General features: G+C 38.7%; 1 protein-coding gene across 1 annotated transcript in view; it reads left to right on the forward strand.

Moving 5' to 3' along the window:
* The window catches only part of brinp2 (bone morphogenetic protein/retinoic acid inducible neural-specific 2), a 267,201-nt gene that overhangs the window by 31,947 nt on the left and 221,465 nt on the right, over positions 1-13,789 (forward strand). The gene's annotated exons all lie outside the window — the stretch shown is intronic.

Consider the following 13,789-nt stretch of genomic DNA (forward strand, 5'->3'; position numbering starts at 1 on the left):
TAAACACCATATAAATCCCATTTAGTACCATTTCATTTTAGCTTGGCTTTGATGCAACTCTTTTATGTCTTTATCCTTTTAGACCCCTGATTCATGGCACACTGTCAAATTGTGCTACAGCAATAACAGCAACAGCAGCGATATATATGATCTGTCTTTCTGTCCCTCTCTGTCAATTGCAAGCAGCATTGTGTTTTTTAACTATTAACACAACTTTGCACAACTTAATGAATTTCTCTCATCTCTATCATGCTGTGATGGTAAGGAAAAGATACATGTTCACGTATGGAAAAGCATAGAAAGCGAAAAAAATAAAGAACGTATGGAACCCTGTTGATATAAAGCATGTAATATTCTCTGTCTCTGAAACCAGTTTCTATACAAATTGCAGACCATCGCCCACCAACACCTGCTGTTAAACTAGCTTCAGATATGAAAACCCTAATTTGATCATTTATCCAGCTGTAATATTTAGAAACCGCTCAACTTAATACAGATGTTACCGAATTCATCTTTAATATCTTTTGACAAAGTCGATTTAGGTGTTTTAATCAATTTTGGTGCCATCATTTAATGTTTGTTGTCACTATCAACAATGAGCCGTTATTTAACTTGCTCACTTGAAAGAGAACCAGCTTTTATCCCATAGATGTTTTTGTTTGTCTTGATCTTGCATAGAGAAGCTGCTCAACAGCTGTTATATTTTCTTCTAGAAATGTATTTGGTGCAAGAGAGATAGAAAAGATTATTCAAATGTGGTAATTTATTACAAAAAAATACTGAAGGGTGTGCAAGGTCGAAAAGCATAACTGGGGCATTTTTTTGTGTGCTTTTAGTAACCAAAGTTCTGGTAATGTTATTTTGTGTCAAATATTAAAAAAAGAAAATGTTATCCTTGAAATTGAGTTAATAGAATACAGGCATATATATACAATAAATTACTAAAATTAACCCAAGCTTACATAATACTAGAGGAGGAATTACAAAAAATGGTTGAAAGTTGAATTGCAGCTTCTCTCCGTGTATTTATTCCCTGAGGCAGAGATAAATGTGGCATACCACAGAGAGAAGCTTTGAAACACCTGCTGCATGATGGAAATTTTACATTAGAATCAAATTTCTGCTAAAGTCTGACACAATGCAGCTACCAACATCAGCAACCTCACCAGCTATACATTTTAAAGTACACTAGAAACCTGTCATACACTATGTTAAAGGTTAAGGTGAGTATATTGTCACTAGACAAACACAACTTATGTTTTACGAGACAAATGCCCCTCTGCTTGATAAGCGACATATATACATTATAGGTTTCAGTTTGATGAATAGCCCACTAAGAGCAACCTTCAGGCCTTGACATGTGGCAGAGATTTATGTAAGTTAGAAACACTCCTCTGATTTGATCATGTAGAGTAGAAAATGCAAAAACACTACATGGTTAACTCTTTAAAGCTTTATAGGTACACAATTTTTAATTACCAAGTCATCTATACCTGTAGTGCATCTTTTAAATCTAGTATGTAGAAAATAAGTGGAATGTTGAGTAATTAAGTTCAGTCAGTTTTATGAGACCCTGATTATTGGGGCTTTTTGCTTAATATTCAGAGATATTGCCTGAGCATAGTGCTGCAGGGTTGTAAAGTGGAAGAAAAAGAACTACGGTAATTAGATGAAATCTCTCAAGCTGAGTCAGTTTGGATTGAATGTGTAAAAATGTCAATCCTGTTATGTCCTCCAGAACCTCTAAGATATTTTCTTCCAAGATTTACTTCTATTTAACTCTATCCATCCTGTAAGAAACTCCAGTTCTTTTCCTCCTGAAAGAAAAAAACAACAACAGAAAACTCCCATCAGAGTGATGCTGCCACCATTTTTAACTGTGGAAATGCTCACTACTGTATTTCCTTGCCGAAACATGTTTGCAGCATGGGTGAGGGTAATGTGTCTTGTTAGCATATCTAAAAGTACATCTTTTTTTCCTTTAATGAATTTGCAGTTATCTGACCAGAACACAGTATTACACAGGTTTGCTCAATCTACTAAATTATTAATAACAGTGTTTAAATGGTATTTATGTATTCTTGCCACTTTTCCATAGTAAAAAAGTATATTTTGAAACCAGCCAGCAATACTTAACAGATCCAGTAAATGACTGCAGTCAAGATTATTGGTCAAAATCTTTTCAAACATTTTATCATTAAATAAGATCAAGATTGTTGGTCACCTTTGTACATTTTCTGTTTTAAGCCCATTTCCTGTCACTACATTTTTCTCCACAGGCATCTTTTACACCCAGACACAAACAGATTCCATGATCCCCTCTTGTCTTCCTGTCTCTCCTGCTTTCTGTCACTCGGACACTTTTCACCATCTTCTCTTTGCACTCTTGCCTTTCTATCACCATCTTCCCTCTGCCTCCCTGCATGGGATGTGGCTCACAGACCGTGAGTCTGTTTTGACGGCTTTGCATTCTGCCAACGGCATGTCAACTTCAGAGTTACCCCCCATCTATCACTGCCTGCTGCGGCACCTATATGCATTAAATATCAAGCCTTGTGGATGGGGCACCCGTCACACAATACGCTCCCTTGGCAGGTCTTAAGGGGAATCTTTCCCCATCTGATGATTAAGCTCAGTTTTCATTCTGTGTAGGCTTGAACAGTTGTTGAAGCAGAGAAGCAGCTCTAGAGAAGATTTTACTTTGCTACTGTAAAAGCATCATGCATTTGGATACTATAATAACACAATGGGCCGGATCTATCAAAGGTTTGCGTGTATAAAAACGTGAGCTATTTCACTGCGCACGCTAAAAAATGTACAAACTGATCTATCAACAGCGTGCTAAAAGGATTTGGTCTTTAAAACGTGCTAAATCAAGGCTAAATAGCGCCTCTTATCCATTTACCGTAGTACTTTTTCTGCAATGAATATGCAATATGGGGCGTTTACACGCAAAAGTGCGTCTTGTGGGAGGAGAACATGTAAATATATTAATTTAGCACTCGCAAAGTGATTTATCAAACCTGAAAGCAATTTTGCTAACGGTATCTGACTCTATATTTAACACGTTTCAAAAGAAGGTGCAAATGGTCTGTATGCGTAATTGCGCATACATGGCAGCGGTTAATGCAACACAGTCTCACTCCCAACTCGCAAGAAGGAGACATCGAAATGAAGCAAGGAGACGCAGAGAACGCATTTTTTCACTCCGACTTAATATTTTTGGAATGAACGAGGAAACGATCATCAAAACATATCGTTTATCCAGCATTGCCATTTTGGAGCTGTTGGGGGAACTCCGAATGGTTTTGGAGCCAGCCACAAGGAGGACCCACGCAATACCAGATATCACAAAACATTGGATCTCCCAATCTAGTTTTTCAGAGGTGCTGTCTGTCGTTCTAAATGCCATGCCATACACACACACACACACACACACATATATATATATATATATATATTTATATTGGAGGGGGTGGGGGTGTCACTGTAAGATTTAAATTTCTTAATGCACTAGTTTGTACAAACTACAAACTACTTTGCCGCAAACCACAAAACGCGCAAAACCATCATTTAAATAGGGCGTCTCCAACAGTTTTGCACCTGCCACCAGTTAGGCAATCACTCTTGTTAAATCACCCGCAAACCATGGTTCAGCCCCTCGCGCAAAATTCCAGTTTGCGAGCGCAAATTACTGCGCGCAAAATTGGATCTTGATAAATCCGGCCCAATGACTTCAAAATGCATACAGATGCAGGCACTCTGCTGTGCGTGTGTGGAAGCTTACACATTTGTGTTTACCATATATTATGTACCATGCACACACTAGCAAAACTCACATTTTTAAGTGTCATTGAAAGCAAATCAAAACCCTGACCCCAGACAAATCTTTGAAAATTCCCACCAAAGCAGGATATTGGATAGACACTCTGGGGTGCGAGGAAGTGTGGATGATGAGTGAAGAGGATATAAGTAATTGTGTTGTCAGGACGAGGGAAAGTTGCAGTGAATTTGATATGACTAAATATTTCAAGTGCCTAAAATAAAACACAATACTGTCTAAAGGGTAGGAAAATGCTCATCTGTAAAAACACTTTTGATAAATGCCCATATTGCACATTTTACTCCTTCTGTTTAAGCATGTTTCAAAAGTGACAAAATTAAGTTTACACCTACTTCCATTTAGAGACTGCAGAAAAGAATATTTGTCTTTAACAGTAAGAAAGCTGCAGCTGAGTGATGAACAGCAATTTGTGGGTTTAAGAAGACAGAAGAAACATGCAAAAAGAACACTGAAGCACCAATTCAGGAGTTTAGTAGCAGCAGTTTAAAAGCTCACCTTGAGGCCGGAAGCCAGCCGAATGGCCTCCGGTTTAGAGCGAAGTTCCCTCCAAATTTCAGCTGCTACAGTGGCCTCCCTTTTTCTGCTGGTAGTGTCAAAGTTTACGGTAACTCCACCCATAGGCATTGCAGCTGGTTTAGACGCTGACAGCTTAGGCTTTTGGTCTCAATGACAACGTCATTGTGGGTGATTAAACCACCCCCACGGACCTGTCAGTTATCAGCGAAGGACCTGCCAAGGACTCATCATGGACACTGAGGAACTTTCAAACCACGAATACTGTAATGGCAGTTCTTTCTCCTTTGGGGGCTTCATTTAGGAGAGAAACACAGCTAAGCAGATATGCTCCAAGCCAGTTTTCAAGTCAGCATAAATGAGAATACATCAAGTAATTTGCTTTAAGAGCGTAGCTAAGAGCGATTTGTAGAGGAGAACTAGAGCTAACTCCTAAAATCGGGGCCAAGTGAATGGTCAATAAAGTAAGAACATGAAGTTGTTAGCAGCAGAAAAATCATGATCTGGGCTCCTCCAAACTAAGAGAATATAATAACTACAATTTTTGGGGGATTTTGTAAATATGGTAGAAGTAAAGGTTTAGTCTGATTTAATGTAAGACAGGGAGAAAAAAAGAAAAAAATCTTTTTATACAATGTTTGAATCGGCAATTAAAAGATAAAAAATGTGTTTTTAATCTGTTTACAAAATAAATTCTCGTGCATTGCCAAGTTAGATTATACCAACAGACAGTTTGAGTCAGCTTGGCTAGATAATTGAGCTAAAAATGTACACACCTAAGTTTAAATATTGACACCTTTTTACATCTCTCCCTCTGCTGTATTTAAATATTGCAGGGACATCCTACTAGATTTCAGGCAAAACTCTTTCCTTACCAATCCCAAAGATGATTATGGCATCTCTGACAGTTTCATAACACATATTTAGTAGTTTGGAAAGGTCCCATGGTCATAAAGTAATTCCCTGGGGACGATGCCAACTGTAAAGTGAGGAGAGAAGAAAAATAAAGGATTTTTTTTTTTTTTTTATGAGGTACAAGCTCCATCATGACAGCTGTGGAGAAATTGCTATATCACAAAATGGTGAACAGATGTCTCTAAACAGATGTAGTGATTCTGTTTACACTATGTTTGCTACCTAACTTTATTTGCTTCTACTAATTATGGGTTGACTGTGAAGTGACAGTAGTTACTGCGGTTGAAAGTGGTACAGCAGTAAGATAAATAGATGCTCAAATTATGCACAGTAGGTGCTCACACTATGGTGGCCACAGCATATGAATATTCTGATCTTGACATATTCTATATCACAGCCACATAACCCTTTAATTTCTACTGCACTTAAAGGTACACTATGCAACCGGTGTTGATTTTCCAGCGAGGCTCCCCCCAGAGGGCGAAAGTAAAAGTGCACTGTCGTAAATATGCTCAGCTGTTCTCCTGGTTTCTCCGTCAAGCCAGGCGCGGTTGTTTTGAGCTTAGCAGCGAATGACTAATGCTGCGTTCACACTGGACGTAGCTGGCGCGACAGAAGCAGCGAGTTTACATGCAAAGTAAATGGTTGACGCGCGTCAAGGCGCAGCAAAAGGTCCCGCGGTGCGGTGCTGCGCCTGCTGCTCAGACGTGCAGCAGGCGCAGCACGTCTGAGCAGCTGAAGCAGCGCGTCGGTGCGTTTAACGCAGGGAGAGAGACACAGCGCTGATGATCACTCCTCTTAAACAGTTTATTGACGCCTAAATTAACTTAAAATGCAGAAATCTGCCGGCAGAATAAGCAGTTTGGATTATTTAGATGAAAAACACCTACCAGCTGCCGCGGTGAACCGCTGCTGATGAAGGGATCCATACTGTCGGCGCATCCCTGGTATGTGGGGGTCTGAGCGGCTCCGACAGAAAAAATATTGAAGGCAGGATGATAATCTGAATGAACTGACTGCACTGATTACGTTTTCAGGTGTATTTTCTCACTTAAACACATATTAAAACTACTTTATTCCCACTGATCACAGCAAATATAGCTGCAAGGCAGAGAAAGGATAGTGAAGCTCCGCCCAACGCGCCTCAGATACACTTTTGCACCGCACAGCCAGAGCAGCAAAGCTGCTTCAGCCGCGCGTCAGAACTAACTGGTACAAGCAGCAAAAATGAAGCAGCAGACGCAATTTTGCTGCTTTTGCTGCGTGAACGTAGCATAACTGCACAAAGATTGCCACTGTGCTAGCAACGAGCATGCTTTTAACTGGGGGGTGTAGCAGTTCTCGCCGTAAAGCAAGACTGACTCTCACGAGACTTCTGAGCCTGTGGGTGCGGGTCGGTGCTCCTGCAATTGCAAGTGCAGTATTTCCCCCACAGACCACCAGGGCGGCCGAGAATACCTTTGTTCAACCTGAAATGACCCATTTAATCATCCATAACGTTATGGAACACATTAATTAACTGAAAAATGTTGCATAGTGTGCCTTTAAAGTATAATGGCTGATTTTACTGATTTTGTACCTTCTTATTGTTAGTCATAGATGAAAGTTGTAACAATGTTAGAGCATCACTTATCTATTCTAATTGTTTTAATGCATACCATTTGGAATTTAAAGTTCATTCTTGCAATTGTGTCAACATAAGAAAGTTGAGACTGTGGGAGTTGGTCAACCTCTAGCATTTGCTTTCTGTAAGAAGAAATCTTCTCCTCCTTAGGTTGCCATCCTGCAGGTCATAGAATTTTGGAAGTTTCATTACCATTGTACCTTAAAGAAACCACATTAGGGCTGCAACTAACGATTATTTTAAAAATCGATGACAAAAAATATTTTTTATATTAACCTCTTTATTCCAAAATAAACATTTTAGACAGAACAAACAAGCACACAAGTACAGGTTGCTCATTAACTGTACTGGTGCTATATGAAAAATAAATGTTTGTGTTAAAACTACGCAAACTTACATGAGAAATGTAGCTGTACATCCACAAAATATAGGGTACTTTGTTTCATAAAGCGCAAAAAGAGACAGGCATTTTGGTTTTTTTAAAGCCCCTAAGGGGTTCAAACAATAGGTCCCCCCATTTCAATAAATGAGTTTTTTTTAGACTAGAAGAGTTCTGCCTTTTAAGACAGGAAAGTATAGCAGTTAAAGTTGCTACTTGAGAAAATACTTAACCATAGAGATAAAAATAGCCCTGTGATTCAAATTATAAATTGTATTTGGAATAAAAATGAGAGAACTAGGGGTGCTAAAAAACACATCCTCCAAAGACAGATATTTACATGGGAATGTGGCATATAATTATTTGACATATTACTGATCTTGCTGGATTTTATTCTGCTTTACTTCCATAAATTGCAGGATCTTCTTTATCTTTGCCAGAAGATTTAAACTTTAAAAGCCTTGCCCTCATAATTTGCAAGTTAATTTATTTATAAAGAAAATATAAGCGCTGCTTAAGCTAATTCAAATGAAATTAAAAGTAAAATAAGTAGCCAACCTTATCACTGTCTGTAACCTACTAACAAGGCAAGGAAAGCATCAGATGAGCTACCCGAGAAACTAACGTTACGTTTCCCCACTTTAAAACGAAACAAACATGGTTACTCATCCTGCTGATCAGCTCTCTTCACTGCCATTGAAGGCTCCAACGTGTTTTCTTTTCAGGTGCTGCGTCATAACAGTGGTGCTTCCGTGCCATGTTCATTCGTTTTTACAAAAGTTGCATGTTACGACTTTTTTCACTTTACAAAGCGCAGGCTATATTAATTATTGTGATCAATTTGCGCCGTCATTTGCGCGCTTCATTTGCAGTCTGGACACTGAGGGTAAACTCCTCACTAATATCCTGCGGCTCTGACTGCAGCGCTGAGAGAGATTCCTGTGGGAGAGGGAGAAAGGGGTTGGGATGGGGGAGGCGCCCCACGGCAGGCAAAGCCGCCAGTGACACCGTAAAAAGTAGGCAGATTTGTCGCTAGTCGCTTTTTTGAAAAATAGTCGCTGGAGGGGTCTGAAAAGTCGCTGAGTTGGCAACACTGCAACTGCGGCGCTGACTCGCTCCGCCATATTTTTTTTCTCCCCCCGGATGACGGCGGCAGCGGATGACGCATTAATCGCGCGACACAACTAATCGATGATTAAATTCATTGCCAACGCTTTTTAAAAGTCGATTTTTATCGATTTTATCGATTCGTTGTTGCAGCCCTAAACCACATATATAACCACATATATTTATCCTTCTTCTCCCGTTTCATCGATGCGGGTCATGGTGAGGCTGTTGCCTATATCTTGAGCATTCCATGGTGAAAAAGCAGGGTACACCTCCAACACACAAACATGATCACATATCCCTAAGGAAAATTTAGAAATCTAAATCCCTTTATCCCTTTATTGTCCCACATTGGGGAAATTCACTCTGCATTCAACCCATCCCCTTGGGGAGCAGTGGGCTGCCACTGTGTGGCGCCCGGGGAATCAGTGTGGGGTTAAGAGTCTTGCTCAGGAACCCAGAGTGGAGACTGTGGGGATTGAGCCGCGTACTTGCAATCTTCTCAGAGCACAGGCGGAAGGCTCTAACCACTTGGCCAACACTCCCCAGATGCCAATTAACCTAACGTTGATGTTTTTACACTGGGAGATGTACAGTCTAAAAACTGGAAGCCAGAGTACCCAGAGAGAACACATTTATGCAATGGGAGAACATGCAAATTCCATGCAGGAATTAAACCCAGGACCTTGTTGCTGTAAGGCAACAGTACTTCAAACTGTACCATGAGGCAGCCCATATACTGTAGATAACCCACAAATGTATTACTAATTAAAGTAAGACAAAAGATTTAAATTCTTTGAAGAAATTGAACAATATTTGTATGCCTATCATTTATTTATTGATTTAGAATTTATTTATCCTATAAAATGTAAATGGCATTTTAGTATGAGGGACCCATTAGAAATGTTAACACGAGTATACATAAATCATTTTTATATTGTGTCTTACAGTATATCTTATTATTCTCTTCCCTCTTCCCTTTTTGAATCTGTTTGACACAAGATACAAATATTTCCTGTATGCAGTTTTTGTGTCCTAGTAATTTCAGAAACAATTATTAAAATTGATCTACCGTTTATTACAGTTTTTAATGCTTTGAGTGGGTTTACAGAAATGTTTTAATATCATTCCATCGCAATCAGAGCTACAGAGTGCTACAGAGCTGAACTCTGGTCAGTCAAGGAAAAAATATCGATCGCTAAATCCATACACCCATTTAATAGACGTGTTCATTAGTTATGCACACATTAGCCAGTCCATTCTCTCAAATAAAATCTGTGATTTATGAATTAGGCTATATGCCAGGAATTCAAAGAAGTTCAAAGCAATTGTTTTAATGTGGGCACTGTTGCAGGCATGCTGTCCACAACTACAGGTACAACAAAAGGTTATGTGGTACAGATTTTCAGGATAATCAGAAGAAAGAAGGCTATGCTGCATCCCTGAAAAAGACCCTTGTGTTCATAAGCAAAACTGGACCATATTCTGACAGGTCAACAAGTCATTTCTCACAAAGAAAGAAAATACAACCTACTCTATAAATGCTGTCAAGCAATACAGCTGAATGGTCAGGAAGATGATAAATGTTTAACCAATGGCGTTACCTTTCTGAAAATGAATAGGAATAAATACTCAGAGTCCTTGCTCTTCTAATTTGACCCTCAATGGGAATGGATTCATTATTCTGGTCAGTCCATACATTTCTGAGAAATGTGTTGGCATTTAATACTAGTTATTATAATGAATGTGTATTATCTATGTAAAATATACGTAACTCTTTATCCTATATGTAAAGCTTCACCTTTGCCAACTGGTGGTGTTGATTGTATGGAAGGTGAGCTTCTGTCAATCTGCCTCCGCTGTGGCTATGCAGCTTACCTCTATCTTAGTGTGAATGTGTGACTTAATGGATGAATGACTTGTTCTACTGTGAAGCGGTTTAAAGCTCTTGGATTTGATAAAACGCTGTACAGGTACAGGCCTTGTTTAGTTATCACAATCTACAAATCAACCGGCTGCAGGTTTGCAACTCTCTTATCCAAATTACAAAAATATCCAGGTGACTAGCTTCAATTTAAACTGAACACCTGAATGGGGGTACAATTGTGTCTTTAAATGTGACAGTGCTGTTGATGCCAAACAGACTGGAATGAAGGTTCAATATGCTTCTGATACACTGAGATTTTCTTCCAGAGCAATCACTATTTTTTTTTTTATACTTGCCTCAAGAAAAAATAAAAAAAATACTGAGAAAGACAGCTGATATCATAGAAGAATCATACGAATGGTTTCGGATATAATAAAGGTAGCTAAAATAATTAATTTCAACCTAGGTTTACTAAATAGTATCACATTTTTTCCTGTTTCTCAGTGTCCGTGTGAGCTTTGAGATCTCCAGCATCTTTATTCGAGATTTAAATATGTGTGCTAGCTTTGCACAGGGTGCTCTGTGCCTCCTACTTATCGCGACCAGGACAGAACACGCAAACAGTTTTTTTGCAGTTAATCTGTGATGCTGCTCTTTCATTTCGGCTATTTTTGTCCAATGCTGGTTGATCTGCTGAGTGCGTGTGGGGATGTCTCGCTAGACCATCCCACAAGCAGTCTCTCGAGAATTACATCAGGCAATAAAGTACTTTAATATTCTGTGCAAAGCGGAAGTCGATTTTGATTATGGTCCCGTAAAAAACAGGGAAAAACTGAAATTTTCATAAATTTATAATCCCCATCCGGACACCCCGTACAGTATGTAAAAAGTCAACAAGTCTGGGCAAAAGAGGACGTTGGGTCAACGTATCTTTGCTTGCCGCAAAACAAAAGGAAGAAGGCAAGCTGCCTGCAGCTTTCAAGTTGTTCTTAATAAAGTGGCCAGTTACAGTATAGCTTACTTGTACATGAGCAAAACACATTTTTTTTTTTTCTGGCTTACAGATAAAATGCACAAGGGCTTTTTTTTTGGTTTCACCAACTGGTATTAGAGCAGTTTGAAGATTACACCATATACAAAAGGGGGGTATCAGAGGATTATTTCTGTTATCCTCCCACTGGTGTGACTTGTTCAGTTTTGAGACTGTCTTGCGAGATAGATCACCAGCTTGTCTGACAGTTCAAGGAGTTCAAATATTTGACACTGGAGTCAAACGATTTCTTCAGGTCTGTCACAGAGGTGTAGCTCTGAAGAGATTTGTCATTCTTAGTCCTTGTCAGACAGACACAGGCTGTGAATGGGGTTGCTTTTAGACACACTGCTGAGGGACCAAAGTACTACTCTGGCTGTGCATATAGTCATCCGCTTGAGAGGGATTATTTTTTGTTGTTGTTGTGTCTTTTGTTAAATATGGTTTAATAGCTCCTCTACTGGTAAGCCTTGATATTGTATATCCTAGTTATCCAGGAAGTCCATGTGTTGAAAGTTATAATTGTTCTCCCTTTGTATAAAATTGTATTATGACTTAGAGTAAATGGATTTTATTATCACAACATGTTTGATATTCAGAGTGAAATAGCTTCACTGGATTTCCATTATTGTTTTCACTTAAATGGTTGTGCGATCTAATGTAATTTGATAACTTAGCTTATTCCAAAGCTCTTTGTGGTTTTGATGTCCTGTTACTTTATTTTTCATTTAGTTAGGCTGTTTATTTTTGTCAAGCATTACATATGCATAGAAAAGAAATGTGATCCTGCAAGATCTAATGACATGGTCGTATGACTTTAAAAAAGTGCCTTGCAAATACATTTTCTCGTGAATGAGCACCATATGAAACAGAATGAAGAAGATCGTACTCATGAAATCTAACACAATCTTTAACTAGCCTTAGAGCTGTAGTCGTTTGAAGATTTTTTTTTAGCAGTGTAGTTTAAGTTCTTTTGTTGAAAAAATTAAGAATGTTCAATATTATTTATCTCACTGTTTTAAGTTCTTCCTTCTTAAAGTAGAATATATTTCAACACCAAGTGCAGTTTTAAATTTTTGAAGTCTATGCTTGGGCAACCTGGATTGCTATTTCCCTATAATGATGCAGCTGAAACCTCTGCTGCTGACCTGCCTCTTGACTTTTTCCTCTCTACCCACCTGTGTTGTATTCCCTCTCTGTCTGTTTTTCACTTTCTCACTTTGTGCTTCTTCATCAATCATTCCTTTTTTCTGCCACATGTTTTTTATCTTGTTTGTCCCTTTCCTGTCGCTCTATTCTCTTTACCCTGTCAGTTCTATTTTAGTATGGCTTAGCTGTGCCCTCCAGGCCTTCATTACCCTGTTGTTGTGCGGTGGGGACAACAACCGGCACTTTGGACATGGCGTCACTATGGGATTAACGATATCTCCATCTTTGTCAGTTTCTTATCAATTTTCTGGACTCTTGAAATAAAGTCTAAACAGACATGTGATGTACTTGAGATAAGAGAAGGCAAGAAGCAGGTATGGGAGTCTTCTTCCGATTAGATGCCCAGAGAGATATGCTCCTCCTGTTGACACGCATTAAAGAGACAGACTAATGCAAGATAAAGCTTAAATCTAAGGAATGGAAAAACGACTGTCTTTTAGCTTTTCATGTTTACTTTAGTGTTATTCTTGGAAAAGAAAATTGTATAAACAATAATTATTGATGTACCAATAACTGGGTGATCCAAAATTGTTCAGTTTCTGTTTGAATAGGTCTAAATAGTGATTAGATGGTAAAAAGGGAAATATAATTTCCTTTCAGAATTTAAAGGCCCCCTTTTTTACATTGCAAATTGTCTCAAGACCTTAGTTTTAAAGGTTTATGTCATAATAACTTGCATGAATTTTATCAACAACAAAAAAAAGAAGTCACATCTTTGCTAAAACTGTACAGGAATATTCAGTCAACATTTTACAAAGGGCGCAACATGTCATGAAATCTTGTTACACTACTAGTGTGTGATCCAATACTTTCAAAAACAACTGCAGTTGGCAGGTCGAACCTCATTGGACATGAAAGATAGCATTTAGCTGGAAAAACCTAAGCTGTAAATCTGCAGTAGTGATACACACTTTAAAAGATGTTTAAATTCAGCCTCTAATTATTACCCCTATAACAAAAATACTAAACAATGTCATATATTTACACTCACAGTAGCTGCCATTCAAAATGGCCCTTCCCAGTCAAATGCCAGCCGAATGAGAGCCCGCTTTCCTCCAACTTCCAGCCACTGGAGTGACTCTGACTCCACCTTTCACTGAATTACAGGGTCTGACCAGGAGATGACACTTCTCTCTAGATCTTAATGTTCAAGGAGAAATACCTTTATCAAGAAAAAGTGGGGACATTTTGAATTGCTACTGCTGTATAAGTATCATACATTACATTATTTTTACTAGAAGTAGTCGGATGTTGTCAGCAGGTTTATTGTACCACTTAGGAAAATGTGTGTATGTAATTCT

The sequence above is a fragment of the Cyprinodon tularosa genome, unplaced genomic scaffold (genome assembly GCF_016077235.1).
Source record: "Cyprinodon tularosa strain WSP-4 unplaced genomic scaffold, ASM1607723v1 ctg640, whole genome shotgun sequence".
In the NCBI taxonomy this organism is placed as follows: Eukaryota; Metazoa; Chordata; class Actinopteri; order Cyprinodontiformes; family Cyprinodontidae; genus Cyprinodon; species Cyprinodon tularosa.